The sequence below is a fragment of the Chiloscyllium plagiosum genome, chromosome 3 (genome assembly GCF_004010195.1).
Source record: "Chiloscyllium plagiosum isolate BGI_BamShark_2017 chromosome 3, ASM401019v2, whole genome shotgun sequence".
Lineage (NCBI taxonomy): Eukaryota > Metazoa > Chordata > Chondrichthyes > Orectolobiformes > Hemiscylliidae > Chiloscyllium > Chiloscyllium plagiosum.
The window spans coordinates 20,021,523-20,045,392 of record NC_057712.1 but is presented as its reverse complement, the minus strand read 5'-3'; the positions used below and the strand labels follow the sequence as shown (position 1 = coordinate 20,045,392).

Here is a 23,870-nt window from a genome sequence, read left to right as displayed (position 1 = left end):
AATTATATGTTATATCTTAAATTAAACATGTCAAATGCAACAGTTCATTAAAATCTTGCAAAATCTCACTTCGTTGCTGAGGATCTTGAAAAAGCTTCATACTCATCAGCATGAATGATATCTTCGTATGGATCCTTCATCTTCGCTGTCCTTTGTTAGCGGTAACACATCATTCGCTTCTTTATCAGTGTCTTCCCATAGATAATTGTCCTCTATACCCGTCCAATGCATTCGAAATTCCACATTTCTTGAATGATTTGAAAACAGTCTCAGCTTTTATTTCCTTTCATGAATCAACGATCCATTCAAAGATAGTGAGGGAGCCCACATACTGCCTCCTTCCGTGTATGTTTTTTTTTCTCCATCACTCATCCAGTTATTCCACTTCATTCTCATCATGTCTTTAAATGGCTTCTTGATGTCAACATCTGTTGATTGCAAAACCCTTGTAAATCCACCAGGAATTTCAGCTACATCAGTGCTATGTGATTGGATGTTATCCATTTTTCTCTCGAGGTGTTCTAAACTGGTCCCAGACGATACCTTTTTCCCCTCCCTTGCATAGTCCATCAGGTTGTAAATTCCAAATTTTCTTTCATCATTTTCTGCATCCACCTTCATCCATCCATCCAGCCTTGTGAATGAATGCATATGGACAACAATTCTTTTTGGTAATTTCTCCTTTGGCAAAGTTTTTCTCTTAAAAACAGCCATTGGTTTTAACTTCATTTCATTAGCCATAAAGGCAAGAACTAAAGTAAACCTACTTTTCTCATGGCCAGTGGTTCTCACCAATACTGTTTTTTTTTTCTCCTTTTTGGTTCATAGTCTGATTCTCTGGCTGTCGAGATTAATCAGTATTTTGTCCATGTTTCCAATGCAGGATCATTTGTAGCCTTCCTTCTGCTGATTTCTGATTACAAGCTGGTGAAACTAATATCTAGTTCAGCAGGCAGCGTTTGTACTGTCTTAGTTCTCTGCCAAAGTACTAAGTCATGACTTCTCCTGAACCTTGTGCACCATCCAGCACTTGCCATAAAATCCGAAATTCCATCCTTCTTTGATTAGTTTCGTGCGTGGATTCAGATGGCTTCACGACTAACCCATTTTCCATTTTGACAATTTTCAAGTACCTACTCAGCAACTTTTTTCTCCAGTTGTGGTCACTTGCTAGATTTACCTTTGGCACACTTTTTTTTTTGTTTCGGCATTGTCTGAGTTGATTTAATATCTTTCTCCAATCTCTCCAGTTTCTCCAAAACACCAAATTGTGTCTCTACTGCACAGTTGTTTATCTTTGCTGCAACTTCAATAACGTTCACTTTAAATGCTGCTGTATTTTTTTGTGTGGTTGGTATTTTTACACGACATGAAGAAATTTCAAAACATCAACTAGTACATGACTGTATTCCACGAGGTTGGTTGTCAACTGACTCTTTCATGGTGAATTGTACATCAAATCAAAATAGCATGAAAAACGAAATTGAGTTTGTCATCTGTACAATTATGTACAGATAAAACCTTGACTCGCAAATGTTGATCTGTTATCTGTGAAGAACTAGGGTCTTTTACACAAGATAAATGGAAAATTCCAGACATTTTGGCCAAAAATAGAAGGTTGACTTTTATGTCTTGTTGACTTTTACTTGAGTATTTACAATATATGCAATAACTATGCATAATATGAAAAAATTGACCCCATTTCAACCCAAGCTAATAATAAATACATGTTTTGATTTGTTGGATTGAGCACACTTTTATCACAACTTTTTTGATCAATATTTTAGTCTGTCTTCCTGTAATCTGCCCAAATGATATTGTACAAGGTATTCTTCTCAATTGTCCAAGTGTGATGTGCCAGATGTTATCTCTGAATAAATGTTGATTATAAATTATTAAAACTTGTTTTGTGTGATGTCAAAACTGTACTCAACAACTAAAGCAAGTGAAACCATGTGGAGAAATCCAGTGTTGCTGTATTACATTCATTTAAAGAATTCCTATCTCAAAAATGCTTCACCATGCCAGGGACCCAAATTACTTCCAGATTTGGGTGATTGCTTGTGTAGTTTCTGTTAGGTGTTCTAGTATCCACCCACAGTCCAAACGTTGCAAGTTAGATGGATTGGACTTGTCCAGAAATGTGCAGTCTAGTTGGGTTAGACATAGGAAATGAGGGGTTATGGCATAGGATGGGTCTGGGTGGGATACTTTTTGGGGGGTCTGTGTGGGATACTGAATGGGCAAAATGGTCTTTTCTGCACTGCAAAGATTCTATGACTCTATGAATTAGAATAGCTAATCACTTAAAGGTGGTACTTTTCTGTGGCAAGAGTATTAATGGTGAATTGTTTGCTAATTATAAAATGAATTTTGCTTCACTACTTAGTCTGTACTACTCCTTAGTTTACAATGCAAACTTATGTATATGTGACATTTTATGAAGCAAAATACAATGTTCTCAGCCAGTAACTAGCTTTGCTCTGATATTCTTTTACCCACACTTCTTTTAATACTGGTGTACAGGGCTCACTTAGTATTCAGTGGTAAAGAATTATCGACTAAAATCTTCAGCAGAGGAGGCACAACTTGAAATACTAAGTAACTTATTAGATTGGTAAGACAACTGTTTACATTGGTATTAGGTAAGCCAGTCTTAAGCAAAAGTAACTTGAGATATTGCTGCCATCTAAGAGATACTAGCTCATTTCTTATAGTGATTAGAGGACAAAGGCTAACAGACTAGCAATTGGCCATGTCCTTGGATTTTATTGTGTCTCTGTGTATCCGTTCCAAAGACTCTTGCATGTGTTTTTGAGCACATTCATTTCAAAGTTAAAACACATTTTTGGCAAACATTGTGCATGCATGTGAGGAGTTGTGCATGTCGTTATTCCTTGGAGTGATACTTGCTGGTTGATGTGACTTTGCTATGCGTCATAATTCTGTTTCAAACAATAGTAGTTCTAACTTTTTTAAAAGCATTGAGTGCAAAAGAAGGCATTTCTTTAAGATTTGAAGTCTTGCCTTTTGCTCAAATTGAGTGATTTTCAATTTGTCTATGGTGGGTGGTTGTTAAATTTAGATACGCTATTGTTTATTCTCAAATTTTCTATGGGTAAGTAGAAATGAATACTCCAGGTTTCAAAACAGAGCACTTAAAAATGCTGTAATACATAGGTAACACTTCCAGTCAGCACTGGCTGGAACTTGAATTGACTAGATTGGCGCCACCAGCATATTGTTTTCCAATGGCTTGTTTTGAAATTGTGCAGTGAACAGTTATGTGTATGTGTTTGTATTTTCCGTGTCCTTGCAAAATACAAGTAAGGATTTGGAAAAATCAAAAAGACTATGAGATTTTTAAGCTTAACACTGCTATCCCTGTGTCCAGTGAATGAAGAAGTAGATAAAATGATTTAGATTTAGTTTCACATGTACTCAAGTATGAGATACAACAATCCAGTGAAAAGTGTACAATGTTGCCACACATAGCACCATCTCATGTTCAAATGTACCCAAGTACAAAATCTTAGTTACAGAAAGTAGAAAATAAAGTTAGTTTTAAAATGTCAAACATTACAATCCTTTTTAAGCCGTGGGTCTGCAGATGCCTCCAACTGAGCTTTTCCCAAGAGGGCTTGCTGTGCCAGTGCTAGGCATGCTTTCACCCACGTTGGGCTAAAACCTGCCTGTGACTGCCAGCCGTCTCCATTGCCAATCACTGACCTCCATTGGGCATGCCAGGTTTTGCAGTCGCATTCAAGGCTTTGACCCTGACCACCGTATCACTGGCCGCTACCACTATCTGTATTTGCGCTGGGCACCGGTCGCTGCCATGCTCCGTTGCAGCATTAGCCACCTCAATACAAAGTCCTGCTCTGGTGCAGCTCCAGACAATGAGTCAAAGCAGTTGGATGAACAAGAACAAACTTACATTTTTTATAATGACTGTTATGTAGTAAAGTGTTCCCAGGTGCTTCGCAGGATTATTTTTTAAAAAATTTAAAACAGATCATAACATAAAGTGTTGGTGAATGACCAAATGTTGAGCCAAAGTCAATTTTAAGGAATTTTTTGCATGAGGAAGGAGTTTTAAGCAGTTGAAAAAAAGCTCAAATCACAACCTTCAAAGAAAATCATTCCCAGGGTATGCAAGTCACTGACCAGGTCGGTCACCTGAGACCATGGTGGTTGGTATATTGGATCAGCAGTAGTAATTATTTATATTTAATTTATTATTGTCACTTGGTGCTACTCTGAGTGTTACCCACTCTTCAACACTGCTTTCTTAGTTTCTCTTTTCCTTCCATCTCTCCCACTTGCCTTCATAAAACCTGTCTTCCTCCTTCTCCCTCTCTATTTTCCCACTGCCTTCATGAAACCTGGCCAATGTGTAAGTCAGGTGATGGTTGTGACAGTCTTAATGGCCATTTTTTTATAAAAAGGCCACTAGACATTTTCTATCAATTTAAAATCTGAAGTATTGTATTGGACAATGTAATTCAAAAATTAGTAGTTAATATTTTGTAGCACCATGCACCAGGAGCCAATTTAGGTCAAGTAGAGAGAAATAGGTGAAAAGATGCAGGTTAGAACATGAGCAAATGAATTGGAGATAACTTCATGTTCACAAAAGTGGACAGTAGTAAATTGATGCTGTCCAGTCTAGAAGCACAAAGGCTTCTTGAATGAGGTTGGCAGCCATTGTCAAAATTAGGAAATTTAAAGTTGCATGTCATAAAGATGAAGCAATGATCATGGGTAACTTCAATTTAATTTTCGACTGGATAAACTTAATGTTTTCTAAGGTAAAACCATGAAATGTATACTAGATGGTAGGTTGTGGAACCAACTGAAGAATTAGGAATATTTTGGTCCAATGAGAAGAGGCTAGTTTACAATCACGTTGCAAAGAAGCTGTCAGAGATTAGTACCATTAAGTTTGAAAGTGATGTAGTTGAATCCAAACCTAGGGATTTCAATCTAAACAAAGAAAACTGGAAAGGTATGAGGGACAAGTTGGCTGTCATCATTGGAAAAATGTACCTTGAGCAACTCCAGCAGTAGCAATACTGTAGAGGAACAATTCTTAGAATGTACATGGGATAGCTTTATGAATCAACATATTGAGGAACCAACTTAAAAAAAAAAAGGCTGTTTTGGTTGGATATTGTGTAAGGAGGAAGCGATAATTGACAATCTCTAGTTGTGTGTGCACTTTGGGCCAGACAAATGACCACAACAGCATAGAAATTTTCATTAAGATGGAAAGTGACATGGCTTAGGATACTGAATTTAAAAGCAATTATGATAGTATGAGGTGCGAGCTAGCTATGAGAATTGGGGAAAGTTATTAAAAGGGATGACAGTAAGTAAGCAATGATGAACATTTAAAGTGTCTGGATTAACTACAAATGTTATTCATCTCAATCTGGTGCAAAAAATAGTGGGAAAATATGGTCAGACTATAGCAAATAAGGGAAATTATAGTGTATTAAATGCAAGGAAGAAGTATACAAGTTGGTCAAAAGAGCAACAAACCTTAAGGTTGGGAACAGTTTATTCTCTTTATCAGTTTTGTTCTGAGAGAGTCTGCATGAATTTATGAATGAAAGGTTGTGCATGACAAATTTGCTGGAATCTGGAGGATGTAATTAGTTGAATGGATAATGGGAGTCAGTGGATGGGTTTATTTGGAACTTCAGAAAGCTTTTGTTAAAGGCCCATATAAGAGATTAATGTGCAAAATTAAAATACATGGGATTGGAAGTCATGTACTGAAATGATTTGAAAACTGATTCAACTGTGGCGGACAGGAAGCAAACAGATCTTTTACCTAATAAACAGTGAGCATATTATACAGATTGTTCAGCTATAATGCATGATTCGTTAATGCGAATTTGCTATAACGTGATTGTTCAACAGGAGAATTTATAATAGGAAGTAAGGAAATAGCTGAGAAACTGGTGTATTTCACAGGAAAATACAATAACATCTCCCAGAACCAGCGGACCAGTGAGAATGGGAAACAGTTTTTTAAAAAAAAATAAGTCAGCAGCACTGGAGAAATTAATGGGATTGGAAGCTGATGGATCCCCTAGACCTGCTGAACGTCAGTTTGTTGGTAGAAGATAATGTGGATCAATGGTGGTTACCTTCAGAGTCAACAGAATTTGGTCTGGGTTCCATCAGATTGGGGGAAAATGTAATCCCACTATGAAAGAAAGGAGAAACAACATAGAAAACTATTGATGTGTCAGCTAACATCATAGTGTTATGGCATGAAAACAGATCCTTCAGTCCACCTTGTCCTTGTTGACCAGGTATCCTAAAATAAAATAGTCCCAGACACTTTTGGGGGGGTGGGGAATAAAATTATGGTATGATTTGGGCAGAGCCAAAAAAATATTGAAAGGGAAATCATGTTTGGCAAACCTGTTTCAAGATGCTGCTAGCAGAATGAACAGGAGGGAATCAGTGAATGTGGTATACTTTGGATTTTTAGAAGGCTTTTAATGAGGTCCCACATAAGAGGTTATCAAATTAAACCAAAAAGCAGATTACATGGATTTTGAATTGGTTAATAGGCTAAGAAAATTTGAGTTGAAGAGAAAGGGTCGATTTCAAGTTAAGATTGTAGTGGGGTAATATGTGGAGTGCTTGGGTTCCAGCTATTCACAATTTACATAAATGATTTCATTGGGATAAAATGTAACAACTCCAAGTTTGTTGAAGCAAAAATAAATTGAAAAGTGAGTTGTGAAGAGGATGCAAAAGAGCTTCTATGGGATCAAAACAAGCTAACTGAGCAAGAACATGAAAAAATGGAATATAATTTGGAAAAATGTGAAGACATTTGAAATAACTCGAGGGGCCTGTGTCCTGTCACCAAGACATCCTTTGTTTCGATGTGGAGAGTTCCTGGCAGTGATCGAGCTCTGAATGAACAGGATGTCTGACATTCCTGTTCTTCTCTGTCAGCCAGGGCATCCTGATTGGGGCTGTTAATCTGGACAAAACAAGAAACTTGTCCCTCCCCCTCTGAGTTTGACAACATAGACTGATTTCTAAGACACCACTGTTTACTTCAGCCACTTTCCTTTTATGCATGCCAATAACATCTGACAATCTGTTTTTATATTCCTTTCCAATAAATGCTCATTCTATTGTTTCCCTCTTTTAAAATCAACTTTTTGTCCTTTTATTGATTTATAATGCACTCCCAATCCTTCAGTTTACGAAAATTCTTTATAACATTGTAAGCTTCTTCCCTTTTTAATGCTGTTCTTAACTGTTGTAGCTAGCTACAGAAAGTTCTTCCTTTTTGTTTTAATGAAATGTGTATATATGTTGAAAAGTTCTAAGATCTAAACAAATTATTCAGTTATATTGAGTAGGCAAAAGCTTGTTCGATGGAATGCAGCAGTTTTTAATTGCTACCTGAGGGATTTAGAGTGTGCTGCTTGATCAATGTAAAAACATATTAATAGAAACGTAATACTGGAGATATACATTTTTATTTCTAGCATAAATCACTCAAATAAGAATACAACTTTCCCTTCAATAAAACTTAGCGGCAGAGGACTTCATCAGTCACACCGTCAGCTGACTATTAGGACGTCATAGTGATCATGATAATACAGTAAACATCAAGTATTTAAGGTGTATAGTTCATAAAAGTGCCGCTTAAAACAAAGTTTGTTATATAATGTGAGCTTCTCCACTTTGTCATGAAGAATAGAGGAGTTGAAAACTCAATGGAGAAAGACTGCAGATAACTACAGCACAGAGGGATTTGGGAGCTCTCATATATAATGCAGAAGGCATTATACCAAGTTCAGGTAATGGGAAAGGCAAAAGGAATGTTAGCCTTTATTTCAAAATGAATATTAGAAGTTATAGCATTAAGCATTGAGCATAGGGAAGTCTTGTGAAGACTACGAGGTATTAATTAGAACACACCTAGAATACTGTGAACAGTTTTTTGGTCCTTTTTTTTTGTCTAAGGAACAATATATTGACTCCCATTGGAGACAGCCCAGAGAAGGTTCGCTGGGTTGATCCTGAGTATGGAGCAATCCTCTCAAGAGGAGAGGTTGAATAGGTTGGTCGTGCACTTGTTGCAGTTTGCAGTTTTGAAGAATTATTGTAACATGCGAGATTCTTAAGGGTCTTGACATTGTTTCACTTTGTAAGAGAGTCTAAGACCAGAGGACATAATTTCAGAGTAAGAAGTTGCTTTGTTAGGACCGACATGAGGAATTTCTTCTGAGGACTGAATCTGTGGAATTCTTTACTGCAGTGGGCTATAAAGGATGCATTGTTAAAAATATTCAAGGGTGCGATAGAGCTTTTTTAAAATCCAAGATTGCTGTGGAAAAGGCAAAGTACATAATTGAATGGTAGAACAGATTTGACAGGCTGAATGGCCTACTTCTACTCCTGTCTTTTATGGTCTATGTTGCTGTGTCTTCATTGTCATCAGATCTAAATCCTGGAACTCCTTCTTTAACAGTGCTGTGGGTGTATCTATACCAATGGACTGCAGTGGCTCAAAAGGGCATTTCACCATTGCGTTAAGGAGAGTTGTGGATGGGCAATAAATATTGGACTCTGAACCCCACATCTTCTGAATTAATTTGGTGAGATAAAAATCATCCCAATTTCTGTATCTCTGTCACTGAGAGGGGGTGTGAAAGATTGGAGATGAAATCATTTACAAGGTTGGGAGGTGTAGGTTTTTTAAATTGAGGCTATTGATGGCAGATTTGAAAAAAAAACCCTTTTGTAATATCACCTTACATGATGTCAAGGATGGTAAGCAAGTTAGGAAAGGGTGTATTTGTAGATCAGCATGAGCTCCGGGAAAGGAAAGGAAATGGGATTAGTTCAAGATTAGGGAATGAGAGGGACCTTTGGAAGTTTGGCCTGGTGGGCTAGTGAAAAGAAGGAATGAAGCAGGGTCAGCTGATTAAATGGTCTCGATTGGAGGGACAGAAGTTCATGAGCTTTAAATATCTGCATAAGAAGTGTTCTTACTTCAGCTGAAGCTATGATCTCACAATTGAGGCTGAATAGAGTCATTGTAAGTTTTCTGTTTTTCTACTGCAAGTTGAAAATGTCATTGAAATTCTGTTCTCCATTCCTAATGAGACGTTTATTAATGGATTTGAAAACTTATGACTTTGTTATTATCTCTAAGCAATGGCTCCTAATTGCAATTAGTGAAGTATAACTAACCCCACTGATCCGGGAATTCAGAAACATTATTTGTTGAGAATGTTTTTAGAAGAGGGCCATGTAATACTCAGAATTTTCACTTACGGTGCTGCAACTAGCTATGAAAATGATTGTGATGGCCCTTGTCGTTTTTCTAATGGTACTGTCTGTACTGAAGATGTTTCAGTGAGAGGACAGCACAAGACAGGGAGAAAGGCAAGATGGATGATGAGAAGAAAAATCAGCTGTCAAAAATAATAGCCTTTTGCACTGGTATTACATCGCTAATCTTTGAGAAAGAAGTTGGTCTGTTTTGTCGTGGTAACAGAGTGTTAGTAATGCTAATCCCCAATCAACTGGGATCACCCTCTTTCCTCAATGTCATCAGCATCATTTTAGGACACTAAAGAAACATTGGTGAAACAGGAATTTGGATAAAGAAAACAATTTCTTTAACACTTTTTTTGTTGCGTATTTTTATGTCTCTGGTACATTTAAATTCAATTTTCACACCTTCAAACGCCTTGGTACCAAGCATTTTAGACTGAAGAGATGGTAGAGCATTGTACACTTTTCCATGTGCACATGTACAATTGGAGGTGTGCATATTCTTGTTGAATGTTTGTTTGTATCTTGGATTAATGAAAAATATCAGTTGATACTAAGATTGAATAATTTTAAACTTTAGTTTGTTTAGATTAGATTAGATTAAATTAGATTACCTACAGTGTGGAAACAGGCTCTTCGGCCCAACAAGTCCACACCGACCCTATAAAGAGTAACCCACCCAGACCCATTTCCCTCTGACTGATGCACCTAATGCTATGGGCACTTTAGCATGGCCAATTCACCTGACCTGCACATCTTTGGATTGTGGGAGGAAACCGGAGCACCTGCAGGAAACCCATGCAGACACTGGGAGAATGTGCAAACTCCACACACCCCTTTTTCTCGTAAAGCTGTGTACGCTTTTGATCAAAGAAAGGAAGGAAAGACCAAGTCGTCAATTGCACTATTGGTACCCTCCCTTAGTTGACTTGAGATACCGGTCTACAGTTTCTTTTCCTATGTCATAGCATGATCCTTCCTGTCAGCCCAAACTGAATATTCTCCAGTCTTGCTGCAGTTGGGCATGGACTGCTTCAGTATCTGAGAAGTCATGACCACCACCGTCGTTTTTGTTTCTTGTGCCTCCTATAGAGTCATAGATGTACAGCATGGAAACAGACCCTTTGGTCCAACTCGTCCATGCCAAACAGATATCCTAACCTAATCTAGTCCCATTTGCCATCACTTGGCCCATATCCCCCTAAACCCTTCCTATTCATATACCCATCCAGATCCCTTTTTAAATGATGTAGTTGTACCAATGTCCATCACTTCCTCTGGCAGTTTATTCCATACACTCACCACCCTATGCATGGAAAATGTTAGCTCTTAGATCCCTTTTAAATCTTTTCCCTCTCACCCTAAACCTATGTCGTCTAGTTCTGGACTCCCCCACTCTAGGGGAAAGACCTTGTCTGTTTATCCTATCCATGCTCCCTCATGATTTTATAAATAAGGTCACCCCTCAGCCTCCACTCCAGGGAAAACAGCCCCAGCCTATCAGCCTCTCCCTATTGTACAAATCCTCTAACCCTGGCAACACCCTTATAAATCTTTTCTGAATCCGTTCAAGTTTAACAACATCCTTCCGATAGGAGACCAGAATCGCATCCAATAATCCAAAAGTGGCCTAACCAATGTCCTGTACAGCTGCAATATGACCTCCTACTCCTATACTCAGTGCTCTGACCAACAAAGCAAAACATACCAAAAGCTTGCTTCAGTAGGAGATGAAGGTGTACTGCCTGAAATGTCGATTTCCCCCCCCCCAACCTACTGTTTGAATGCTGCCTGACCTGCTGTGCTTTCCCAGCACCACACACTCTACTCTGATCTTCAGCATCTGCAGTCCTCGCTTTCTCATAGCTTTATTCACTATCCTATCTACCTGCGGCTCTACTTTCAGGGAACCATGAATCTGCACTCCTAGGTTTCCGTTTAGTAACGTTCCCCTGGACCTTGCCATTAAGTCCTACTCTGATTTGCTTTTCCAAAATGCATGACTCTAACCAGCAGAGAATTTTCATCCTGATTTTCGTTGATGCTAGTTTTCTTCAGCCTTCGTGATGCCGCAGTCCTGCAAACGCATCCTTGCTGTCAAGATGCTGTTGCTCTCACCTCAACTCTGGAATTCAGCTTTTTTTTTCTGTGCTTAAGCTATTGCTGTGAAGAGGTCAGGAGCTGATATAACCCAAACGGAGCATCGGTGAAATTATTTCTAAGCAAGTGGTGCTTGGTAGCATTATTGATGACATTATCAAACCAATAATATTTGTAAATTTGTTAATGCAAACTGGATGGCAACGCAAGTTGAGGATGCACGGAGGCTTCAAGCTGACTTGGGCAGGTTAAGGGAAAGGACTAGATCATGTCAGATGCAGGATAATGTGAATAAATAGAAAACAGTCAGCAAGTCTCTTTAAGTGCTGAGTGTTTGAGAAGTGCAGTGTCCAATGACTTGGGTATTCTTGTTCATGGCTGAAAATGTGTTGCTGGAAAAGCGCAGCAGGTCAGGCAGCATCCAGGGAACAGGAGTCTGAAAATAGCTGCAGCAAGCAATTAAGAAGGCAAAGTGTATGCTGACCTTCCTTTCAAGAGGATTTGACTGAAGTTGTGGTGCTGAGGTTAAATACAGCCTTGGTGAGACCTCACCTCAAGTGTTCTCTAAAGGTTTGGTTCCCGCATCTAGGCATGGATATACTTGTCATTATGGGAGTGAGTACAGTTTCACAAGAGTAATCTCTGGAATGACACAAGTGTCTCCCATTTGAGGAAATGGGATCTGTTTACCTCTGTTTTGTAGATTTGAGGGGTGACCTAATTGAAATTGACAAAATTCCAACAGGGCATGTCAGATAGCTCTAGATAAAATACTAATCCTCTTTTAACTGACTGAGTGTAAAACCAGGATATGCAATCTTAGAATAAGGGATAGGATTGAGACATGAAACTTCTTCATGCAGCATGGTGAATCTATGAAATTCTGTCCCAGAGAGCTGTAGAAATTCAATCACTGAACGTGTTCAGAAATGGATAGGATTATGAGGAATAAAGATATCCAGGGGTAAGGAAGAGAGTGCAGGAAAGTGGCATTGAGATAGATTAGCAGCTATGATCTGATTGGCTGTGGAGCAGGCTGAACCGCCTACTCCCATTTCTACGTGAGCTGCTGATGCTTGCCCAATAACAACAAAATGTTTGGTGAAAGTTTAAGGCTGCAATTAATACTCATCTTTACTGTAGTAGTGGAATCAACTGATTATCTATTGTTTTTAAAACCCCAGAGCTCAGCATTGTAAAATGATATTAAAGGCAGTGGGTGATCCCTGGAGAACATTAGTGCTATTTCTATTTCAGAATGGAATTTAAACTCTAAAGATTGCACTTCATTGGTATGGCTTCTTAGTTTTGCTTTGGACACATTTTTTCTTAAACTTACTACTTTTGATAGTTACAGATGTGAAATCTGAATTGGGAAGGAACTACATTTAACCTGGTTCCATTGCTACCAATCCTTGTCTGTCTTTTTTGATACTTCTGTAATTTACTTGAGCATTGAAGTAGTTTAAGATTTATACTTGTCACTTGTGATTGACACACATCCAAGCAAGGCAGTTGAATGACAGGATTTCAGGGTTAAGAGGGGTATGGGATTAAGTGATCATGGTAATTGTGACTTGGAGCAAATATTGCATGTTCTCCATGGGGAGCTTGGGGTTATGGATATCCTCTGAGTAAGTTAGTTTTTTAATTTGCTTTAAAATCAGATTGGTAGGTGTTATTGCATTGAATGTTTTGACAGTTGAATTTTGCAGTGAATAATACAGTGAAGAGCTTCAACTGTCACCCCAAACTGGTGCCACTTAAAATAGTTTAAGAATAAAGAGTTAAAAAGGTATAACTGAAAGAGAGTCCTCTTTCTGCCACCTGCACCATGAGTCCTGAATTGGCTCATCAGTGACACCTGCGCTACCATCCCTCCAATGCCTTGCAGTTGCCACCTCATCAGCACCAGGAGTCCCTACTCTTGGCTTGTTGCAACCAGCAATCTCTGGCTCTGCTGCCAGGCCAGGAGACCAGACTCTGGGCCTACTGCCACCATGCCAAGAGTCCCACTTCAGCTGTCCTCTGAGATGTGTCTTGCTGGCGCCACCATCTTGAAGAGTGCACTGCTGCTGTCCCCAATTGCCCGCTGTCACTGACTGCTGTGAGGTTGCTGGTACTCTGCACATTTGCTGCAGCAGTGGCTGGTTAGTTGGCAGCAAAGAAAAGAGGAACAAAAGAAAAAAATGAAAAGATGAAGAGAAGTAAAAGGAAATAAAGCAGATGGGAGTAGAATAGCCCTGGGCAAGAGCCCACACACAGCCCTGCTACTCTGTCACCATCTTGGAGATTCAGAGGTTTGTTTTTTGAGATTTAGGGATATGAGTTTAAGTTAATGATCAAGGAGCTAAATGGACTCTTGCATGGTCTAGACTAGTGTACAAATAAACAAGCTACTTACAATTTTCCCATCTTCATCTTTTTGTTCTTGGTAATAGACTCAACCAGTACAGTGACCTGTTTCAAGTATTTGCAGATGATGCTGTGCAAATCATATTGCCTGCATAACCCCCTCACCATCTCTCTCTGCATTTACTAACTTGGCTGATTTAAGTTTGGTCATTCGCACTTCTTAAAGTGGGAGCTTTGCCCAGGTAGAGCATACTTCATTTTCCTCACTGACTATTGATCTCTGTGCAATCTTTAATATTTTTCTTACCCTGCTCATTCTATAATGTCTCCTCACTATTGATAAGTTTGTGAGACTATCTTGCTTGGTTCCACACTTGGCAATAAAGTAAAAGTTATAGATCTAACAACACCTATTAGTGATTTCTCTCTTTTCCATCCCTGTACCATCACCTTGAGGGGTACATCCAAGAACTATTCTCCAGAGCAAAAGCATTGTTTTTGGTTAAATGTGATCCTCTGTCTCAGAATGAACCTGAGGCCACAATTGAGACAAGGAATGGAGAAGTGACTGGAATTAGTAGAAAGTTAGAGGATGTGGAAGAGGCCAAGTATTATAGCTTTTGTTTTCCTAATCTTTAATTGGAGTGAGGGTGCCCAAAGATGAAATGCAGGCCTTAGTTCTCATGTGTTTTGAGATATCAGAAGGATTGGGAGAACGGGTGAAACAGTCAGATTTATGCATATGTGGTATTTAACTCTTGATTTCAGATGATGCCTTCAAAGGCAAGTGCGTAGATAAGTTTAAGGGAGCAATGAGATGAAAATGGTCTGGGAACAGTAGCTTCTGGCCATAATTGCATAGGAAAAATGAAATCGGTGGATGCATTGAACTGGACCTCAGGAAAGATAGGGCAATGGAGAAATATCATGTGGTTAACCATTTCCTAAGGTTAATGACAGCCACATTGGATAAAGCACCACAATCCTAAGAAATGTTATTTGTCACTTTTTGGTTATGGCTGGTTAGCACTAATTGGTCAGATTTCAATAAGCATTTGCTCTAATGTTTTGCTAAAGTTTTCCTTTCTGAAATGTCACTGTATGATGGTAGTTTGCATAGACTAAGACATCTGAGTGTTTGGTGAGGTTCTGAAAATAAGAGATTTGGATCTGCACAGAGTGAATCAGTTGCCATGTCATCTGGCATTCTGGCCAGGAAGGGAAGATGGGTGGTCAGTAGTTCATTCTAAATAGATTTCAATTGAATAAGAGGTGTGTCTTGGACACTTTAATGAGCTTGGAAGAGAGAAGTACAACTTGAGTGAGACCTTTTTCTAGGGTCAAGGCAGGAGGTACTGGAATTTGAAAAGTCATTCTCCTCCTTGGAATGTTGCAGAGTGCTTCATTGTCAAAGTCATAGAGGTTTACAGCAAGGCAACCGGCCCTTGGGCCCAACTTGTCCATGCCACTCAGTTTTCACAATGAAGCTATTCCTCTTTCAATTGACATACTTGCGTGTAACCTCTGGAAGGAATATTTACAGCCAATTTGTGAAAGCAAGAGTGCATAATATGGGATGGGGGATTTAATTAAAATGTTGTACTTGCAGGATAAGCATTAATCAGGACATTGAGATACCATATATACTCATGCAAAAGTCTGTCTCATGTAAATGTTGACCCCTTACTTTTGGTCAAAAAAGTCTTGTATTTTCTATATATCTTGCGTAAAAAGTTGACCCTATTATATCATATTATAAACCTCTTCCCATTAACCCACTTAAACAAAACCACATTCGTTCATACCAGTAACTCTACTCTTCGGTCTTTGTTTACTATGTTGCATCTCTATTCACTCATTTGTTAATTCATTCACAACTCTACTTACCGGTAGCCCATTTGGTTTACCATGGCACGTTTTGATTCACTCATTCATTCATTCACTCATTCGTCCGTCCGTCCTTCCATACTGGTACTATATCTATCGGTACTTATTGCGCTTTGGTCACTATACATCCAAACGTTAATATCGTTAAAAAGCTAATCATTTTATTTGAGTCATTGTATCTGAATAAAAGAGAGATATATTAGCTACATATACCTTTTAATTCTTTGACAAATTTGTTAATGTTGCTGAGGTTCATAACATGAGAGTAAATGGGAGGGGAATGGAAGAATGAGGCGGGCAAGTTCAAGATGCTTACACATTCAGAATTTAATGTTTGATTTTAAGCATGCCATTATTCAAGGCCATGACGATGTTGAACAGTGTGATTTTTGCAGTATTTCAATGATTCTTGTTAAATTTTCATACTGGTAAATATAAATAAAATTTACTTACTGTAATCCATTCTTGTTTATCATGCTTTTATCCAGTAATTACCTTTACTATAGTTTGTTGTTTTTCTTTACCTGGGATTAGTTGAGCGATCAAATCGACTTCTGCTAGTATGGAATTTTGATCTGCAGCATGAATTTCAGCCCCTCAAAACTAGTGCCTGTGTGTTAGTTGACTCTATAAATTGAACCTTTAAAAATAGTTTTAAAAATTTGACTTTTACACAAGTATATACAGTAAATGCTTTTTCTTGATATTTCCAAAGAGTATTTTTCTGTGTGTTGATAATGGCAAGTAGCTTGTTTGATGCAAATGATGAGCTTCAAGTGAGAATTTAACCATTTTCCCCTTTGACATTGAACACCATTATCATCGCTGAATTTCCCCACTCTCAATATCCTGGGGATTACTATTGACGAGAAACAGAATTGAAACTGCCATATAAATGCAGTAGTCCTTAATTTAATGTGGTAGTTACATTCGTAAAAATCACCACATTAAGCAAAATAGTGTCCTTTCAAAGTGCTTTCACATGGGTTTTTGTAGGAAAATGCTTGGGTTATCGAGTCATAGATATGTACAACACGGAAGCGGACCATTTGGTCTGTGCTGATCACGCATCACAAATTAATGTAATCTCGTTTGCCAGCACTTGGCCCATGTCCCTCTAAACCCTACCTATTCATATACCCATCCAGATGCCTTTTTGAATGTTGTAATTGTACCAGCCTCCACCACTTTCTCTAGCAGCTCATTCCATACTCGGCCACCCACTGTGAGAAAAAGTTGCATCTTAATTTCCTTTTTAAATCTTTTCCCCTCTCTCCTTTTAACCTATGCCCTATGGTTCTGGGCTCCCCATTTTAACCCACTTCCTAAAGGGAACGTCCCTTGTCTATTTACCCTATCCATGCCCCTCGTGATTTTATAAATCTCTGTAAGCCTACTCCTCAGCATCTGAAGCTCCAAGGAAAACAGCCTCTGCCTATTCTGCCTCTCTTTAGCTCAACCATCCAACCCTGGCAACATCCTTTTAAATCTTTCTGAATCCTTTCAAGTTTCACAACATCCTTCCAATAGGAAGAAGACCAGAATTGCATGCAATATTCCAAAAGTGCCCTAGCCAATGTCCTTTTTAGCCGCAACATGTCCTCCCAATTCCTATACTCAATGCTCTGACCAATAAAGGCAAGCATACTAAACGCCGCCTTCACTAATCCTATCTACCTGCGACTCAACTTTCAAGGATCTATGAACCTGCACTCCAAGGTCTCTTGGTTCAGCAACACTTCACTCCCCATTACCTTAATATTATGTGTGTAGGTCCTGCCCTAATTTGCCTTTCCAAAATGCAGCACCTCATATTTACCTAAATTAAACTCCAGTTGCTACACCTTCGCCCAATGGCCCATCTGATCAAGATCTCATTATTCTAAGGTAACCTTTGCTGTCCACTACACCTCCAATTTACGTTCCCAGAATGATTGCCAAAAGCAGAATGTGAGCGCAAAGTTGGTTTATAAAATACCAAAATACACAAACTTGCAAAAAGAATACTTATTTTAAAACATTTCTTGCCTCCATATACGAGATGGTCTATCTTGAGGTGAAATGCTGTGAATCCTCATCCAACACACCTGCAGCTCTGGAAGGTCAGAATGCAAAAATAAATTTCTTTCCTGCAGAAGTGTCTCATATTAGTAAGGCATAATCTACAGGTGATCTGCAGCTATCGTACTATGATTCTAGTGTTAACTCTAACATAAATGAGTCCTGGGTCATGTACTGAAAAATTCAACGAACTTCTACTCTTCATAAATATATTCTATAATCACAGATATTCCCTTGTCTGGGTTCAAGTTCAGCAATTTAGATGTATTGTAGCATGCTTCTCTTACAGTGTCATGCTGTAAGAGAACAGAGCTCAGTCTCCATCTTACTAATAATTTGAAAGAATCCAAAGTTAATGTTCAAGGCTTGATGGTGGCTGTTAACATTCCAAGCTCTCTGCAAGATAAGAATTAAGAGGAGTTTTGGAAATTAAGTTGTCACTCCTCAATAAGGTAGAGTGCCAGAAATCATGCCCTGCTATTTCCAAAGTTGTCACAAAAGTTAAATAGTATGCAGCATCCCCAATTTTGCAGAACCATAATGCTTCCTGTCAATCTGGGTTTATCTCACTACTTTTAAGATATGATCATTCATAGCCTTTTGCATGTCTACATATAGTACTTGTATTAGAACCAATGCTTTTAAAACCTGCTAGGCTGGCAAGTTTCCATATTGTGCACACAAACTGAATACTTCAGAAAGTCTGAAAATAAATGAAGTTTCAAGATGGATGGATTTGAAGTCATTTGTGTGCCCACTGACTTGAAAGTATATCTTTCTAGACATTTTCAGTCTCTCTCTCTTTTTGTAATGTTGCAATTTTATTTCTGAAAGTTAGGGAAATAAAACTGAATACAAAACTAGAAAAGATAAACTACTTTAATTTTTCCTCCCACAAAGTGTAATCCCCACAATCTTTCAGTTTTCTGGATTATTGTTGTCTGCAAATGTTTCTGCTATGAGGCATATATATTTTAATTTTTTCTGAATATTTTTCTTTTTCTGAGTATCCTAGATTTATTGCACCCTCAGTTACTTTTAAAGCTACCTTTTATTTGTTTTTATGACTGAAATATCAAATTGCATTTACCTAATGACTTTAGAATAGAAAACCAAAACAAAGTACTTCAGAGGCAGTCAGAGAACCAGTATTGAGGCAAAGCAGTAGGAATTTTTAATAGGGCTTCGAGTGTTAGCCAAAAGGATAGAATTCAAAGAAATGTGTTTTGTTCTCTGGGTTTGGTTTTTCTTAATCCAGTCTCTCTCTTTCTACCCCCCCGACCCCCGGCCCCGACTTTTAAAAAAAAATTTAATCAAATGTTTAAACATCTGGGACAAGTAGGACCTGAACTCAGGTCTCTTGTTCAGATGTAGAGATGTTACCATGGTACTACATGACCATTCTCCCCCCTTTCCAATCACCTCCTGTTGTGATATATAATATACCTGTTTTGTGTCTGCTTATTTTCTAATCTTTAGAACTCCTTTTTTAAGGAGATTGTGTGTTGATTTTCCTGTTCACAAGGGTGCAAAATGCCTTGGTTCCCATGCTGTGTTATTAGCACCTCATAGTTTCATGGAAAATTTAATTATTTTGCTTTGAAGGCTGCACGAGAATGCTTATTTCAATGAGGTGATGATATTTATTAATCTACAGCAAATTCTAACTGACTAGCTTTCATCTTCTCATCAGTGCAGCAATGAAGTGCCAGGAAATGTGCTTTAAAAACAGCAACGAAGATCCTGAAGTGGTGTGACCTGACATGGACTTTGGAGTTAATTTTGGCCAGAATCCACAGTTGCAAAATAAAGCTTAAAAATCAACAGGATAGCCATTAACTCAAAAGGAATCAAATGTTCATTATTGACCCTGTAAACTGCTCTAAGATATCTTTTAAAATTTAGCAGCTACAAAAAGGAATGTAATTGATGAATGAAGTGATGGATTTGAGGTGAGGTTAAAGGCACAGACTTGACCTTTCTACTATTGTGCTTTCAAGTTATTGCAGTCAACTAAGACTTGATGTTAACTGAGCAATTAAGACAGTACTCTGCATGCTGAACAGCATAAGCAGCAAGTGTTACACTGAGCTAAGTGATCTCACGCCTAACAGATCAGATCAAAGCTCTGTGGTCCTGCCACATCAGTCATGAATGGTAGTGGACAAGAAAACAACTTACTGGGGGAGGAGGCTCCACAAATATCCCCATCCTCAATAACAGAAGAGCCAAACACATCAGTGTGAAAGATAAGGCTGAAGCTTTTGCAGTAATTTTCAGCCAGAAGTGCCAAGTGGGTGATCCATCTCAGCGTGTCCAGTGGTCCTCAGCATTACAGATACTGCTCTTCAGCCAATTCGATTCACTTCAATTAATATCAAGAAATGATTGGAGGCACGAGGTACTGCAAAGGCTATAGACCCTGACAACATTCTGGCAATAGTACTGAAAACTTGTGCTTCAGAACTTGCTGCAGCCCTGGCCAAGCTGTTCCAGTGTAGTTACAACATTGGCATGTATGTGGAAAATTGCCCAGGTATTACACAAAGCAGAGCAAAACCAATTTGACCAATCACCACCACCCAGCCACCATCTCCATCCTCAAAACAAATCAGTAAAGTGATAGAGGGTGACATTCATAGTGCTGTCAAACAGTAGCTGCTCAGTAGTAACCTCACTGACAGTGTTTGGTTTCTGCCAGGGCTACTCCGTCTCTGACCTCATTATAGCCTTGGTTCAAACATGGACAAAAGGGCTGAATTCCAGGAGGTGAGGTGAGAGTGAGAGCCCTTGGCATCAAGGAGCCTTAGCAAAACTGGAATCAATGGGTATCCGGGCCAAACATTTCCCTGGTTGGAGTCTTAAGTGGCACATAGGAAAATTGGTCATGGTGATTGGAGGTCAGTCATCTTGGCTCCAGGACACCTTGCAGGCATTCCTCAGGGTAATGTTCTCTGCCTGCCCATCTTCAGCTGCTTCATCAGTGACTCTCCTGCTATCGTAAGTGGGGATGTTCACCAATGATTACACCGTATTCAGCACCATTCATGACTTTGGTACTGAAGCAGTCCATGTTCAAATGCAACAAGATATGGTCATTTTCCAGGTTTGGGCTGACAAGTGGTAAGTAACATTTGTGCCCTACGAATGCCAGGCTATGACCATCACCATGGCATTCAATGGTGTTACCATTGGTGAATCCACTACTATCAACATCCTTGACCAGAAACTCAACTGGATTCATCACATAAACACCTTGGCTACAAGACCAGATCAGAGGCTAGGAATACTGGTGAGTAACTTCCCACCTGACTTTCTAAAGACTGTGTCTACCATCTCCGGGGCACAAATTGGGAATGTGATGGAATACTCCCCACGTACTTGAATGGGTAAAGTTCCAAAAACATTACAGAAGCTTCACGCCATCGAGACCAAAGTAGTTTGCTTGGTTGGTACCACCTGCACAGCATCCACTCCTTCCACCACTAACGTTCAGCAGTAGCAGCAGTGTGTACTACCTACAAGATGCAATGTAGAAATTCGTGAAAGATCCTTAGACAGCACCTTCCAAATCCATGACCACTTCCATCGAGAAGGACAAGTGCAGCAGATAAACTAAACAGGAATACCACCTGCAAGTTCCCTTCTGAGCCACTCACCATCCTGCCTTAGAAATATATGCCCGTTTCTTCACTCGTGGATCAAAATCCTGGAATTTCCTCCCTTCAGGCATTGAGAGTCCATCTATGAATCAGGGACTGCTTTGCTTTAAGAAGGCTGCTCACCACCTTCTGAAGGCCAACTAGAAATGGCCAATGAAATGTTAACCAGCCAATTATGTCCACATCCCATGAGTGAATTTTTTTTTAAAAAAAGGTCTGTTTTACACATGCACTGGAACCATCAAATAAGGTAGTGAAGAGTTGTGTGTGTTCGAATGCACTTCTGTCTGAGCTTTTAATTTTTTGAGTGATATTTTCGAAGGCAGCGTATAGATGAGTAAGTTATTCTGTGCCCAATGCAAGCATATACTGTTGGTCCCTGCAAAGAGTAAGAAAAGAAATTGCTGTATATTTGTTGTTTTATGGGTAGTGTCACAATTCACATGGGGGGAAAGTGCTGATGTCAAGCCTACTACTTGGGTTTCTGCAAATGTGAAAACTGAATTAAGCTATCAAAAACGCTCGATTTACTTAACCGTCTATCTCTGTTTAAAAGAAATACACCAAGTTTTTTGTTTTTTCAGATAATGAAAAGAAATTTTACTACAATGAAAGTGATCATCTTTACTGGTGAAACTCCAGATCTGGCAGTTTCTGTGGGAAGAAAGCAGAGTTAACACTTTGAGTCTTGATCGTAATTGAGTTATTGGATTTGAAATGTTAACTCTGTTTTCTTCAGGCTGATCAGATTCTTCAGAATGATTCACTGTGGAATATAATTTACCTGCTCTTTCAGATTCACAAAGAAATAAATTAAAAGCACAAAAGAAAAAAAAGTAAAGACTCTGGGTCCAATCATTCAACAAACTAAATGGCTGATAATTGATTCTTCAATCTTAAGCATATCTGCATCGCAAAAGGCTCAAGAGAACAATCTGTGCAGTTTTGTGCAGAAGACTGGTGATCCAGAATGGTGTACTTCTCTTTTTGGCTATTTGTTCTTGTCCATTTCTCCATCAGGGGGCATTTAAAAGGGATTAAAAACTTCAAAGTTGTGCAATAATAAAATTAGCTAATCTTTTTTTTTTCTTGCCACCAAAATAACAAACTGTTGGCAAAACTCAGCAGGTCTGGCAGCATCTGGAATGAGAAAGCAGAGTTAACATTCCAAATCCAATAACTCTATTTTAATCAAGTTTGTTTTTTTGTTTTCAGATGTCCAGCATTTGCAATACTTTGTTTTCATTTTATGAACATAGTAACTGCTGGTAAGAAAAAAAAAGATTAGCTAATTTTATTATTGCACAATTTTGAAGTTTTTAATCCCTTTTAAATGCCCCCTCATGGAGAAATGGACAAGACCAAATAGACATAAAGGGAAGTATACCATTCTGGATCACCAGTCTTTTGCATAAAACTGCACAGATTGTTCTCTTGATCCTTTTTGACTCTTCAATCCTAATGTTATCTGCATAGCAATGATCAGTCTTTTAGTTTGTTGAATAATTGGACTCCGAATCTTTACTTTTCTCTTTTGTGCTTTTAATTTATTTCTTTGTGTTCCCGAAAGAGCAGGTAAACTATATTCCACAGTGAATCAGTCTGAACAACTTGAGAGAAATGGAATTGAGATAAATGTTGAAGCTGCCAGCTCCTGGAGATTACTCTTTTGCTTCAGTTTACATTTCCCTTGCAAGCTCTGTCTTAAGCTTCATCTGGACCATGAGGGTTGTTAACATGCAGAGCTTTCCTGAACCCCCAATACATCAAGCCAAATCATCTGGACTCTCCCAAGAATAATGTCTTGTATGCCTCACTTAGCTTTATTTTGTCTTCCCAAGTATAGTGAGCTTTTTCTGCATTCTCCCATTTTAAAGTGCTGCTCATTTTTGCTCCCGTGCGGTTTCTTTCATTGGGCTATAGTGACATTCCTGATGAAGGCCTTATTCCCAAAATATTGACTGTCCTGCTCCTCCGGATGCTGTCTGACCTGTGCTTTACCAGTTCCACCCTTTTCGACTGATTCTCCAGCATCTGCAGTCCTCACTTTTTCCTACAGTGGAACCTAGTGAGAGTAGTTCTACTTTGTAGGGTAACAAAGATACATGTTAGTGAATGCTCAGTGGTTTTGAGAGTGTTGTTTGTGACATTGATTCAAGCTGTACTAATATTTGGGAAGATTTTGTTTTAAGAATAAAATTGAGGGAGAGACGGTAGAGACCAAAGAGTAGCAATGTGTTAAAAATGTTCTTTTATTTTCCCTAATTTTTGTGTTCTGGAGGCCTATTCTCTTCAAAGAATTTCTGGGACCTACTTTATTTTTGGGTCTGAGCGCTGTTCGTTAACGTTGTGTATCATTTGCCCCAGGTTCATCTATTTTCCAGTTGATGGAATGAGTAAATTTTCGGAAAATTCTTGCTGCCATGCTTGGGGGCAATTTGGTATAAAATATTTTGGTCAGTTATGCTTTGTACC

General features: G+C 38.8%; 1 protein-coding gene across 2 annotated transcripts in view; it reads left to right on the top strand.

Annotated features, from left to right (window-relative positions):
• The window catches only part of LOC122541510 (lysophospholipid acyltransferase 2-like), a 130,841-nt gene that overhangs the window by 30,497 nt on the left and 76,474 nt on the right, over positions 1-23,870 (top strand). Inside the window, exon 1 of one of the 2 annotated variants that reach the window (XM_043678343.1) lies at positions 8,524-8,645. The exons of the other annotated variant lie outside the window; for it this stretch is intronic. The gene's annotated coding sequence lies outside the window, so the exon portion shown is untranslated. Of the gene's footprint in view, positions 1-8,523; positions 8,646-23,870 lie in introns of those variants that run through there. 2 annotated transcript variants of the gene reach the window in all.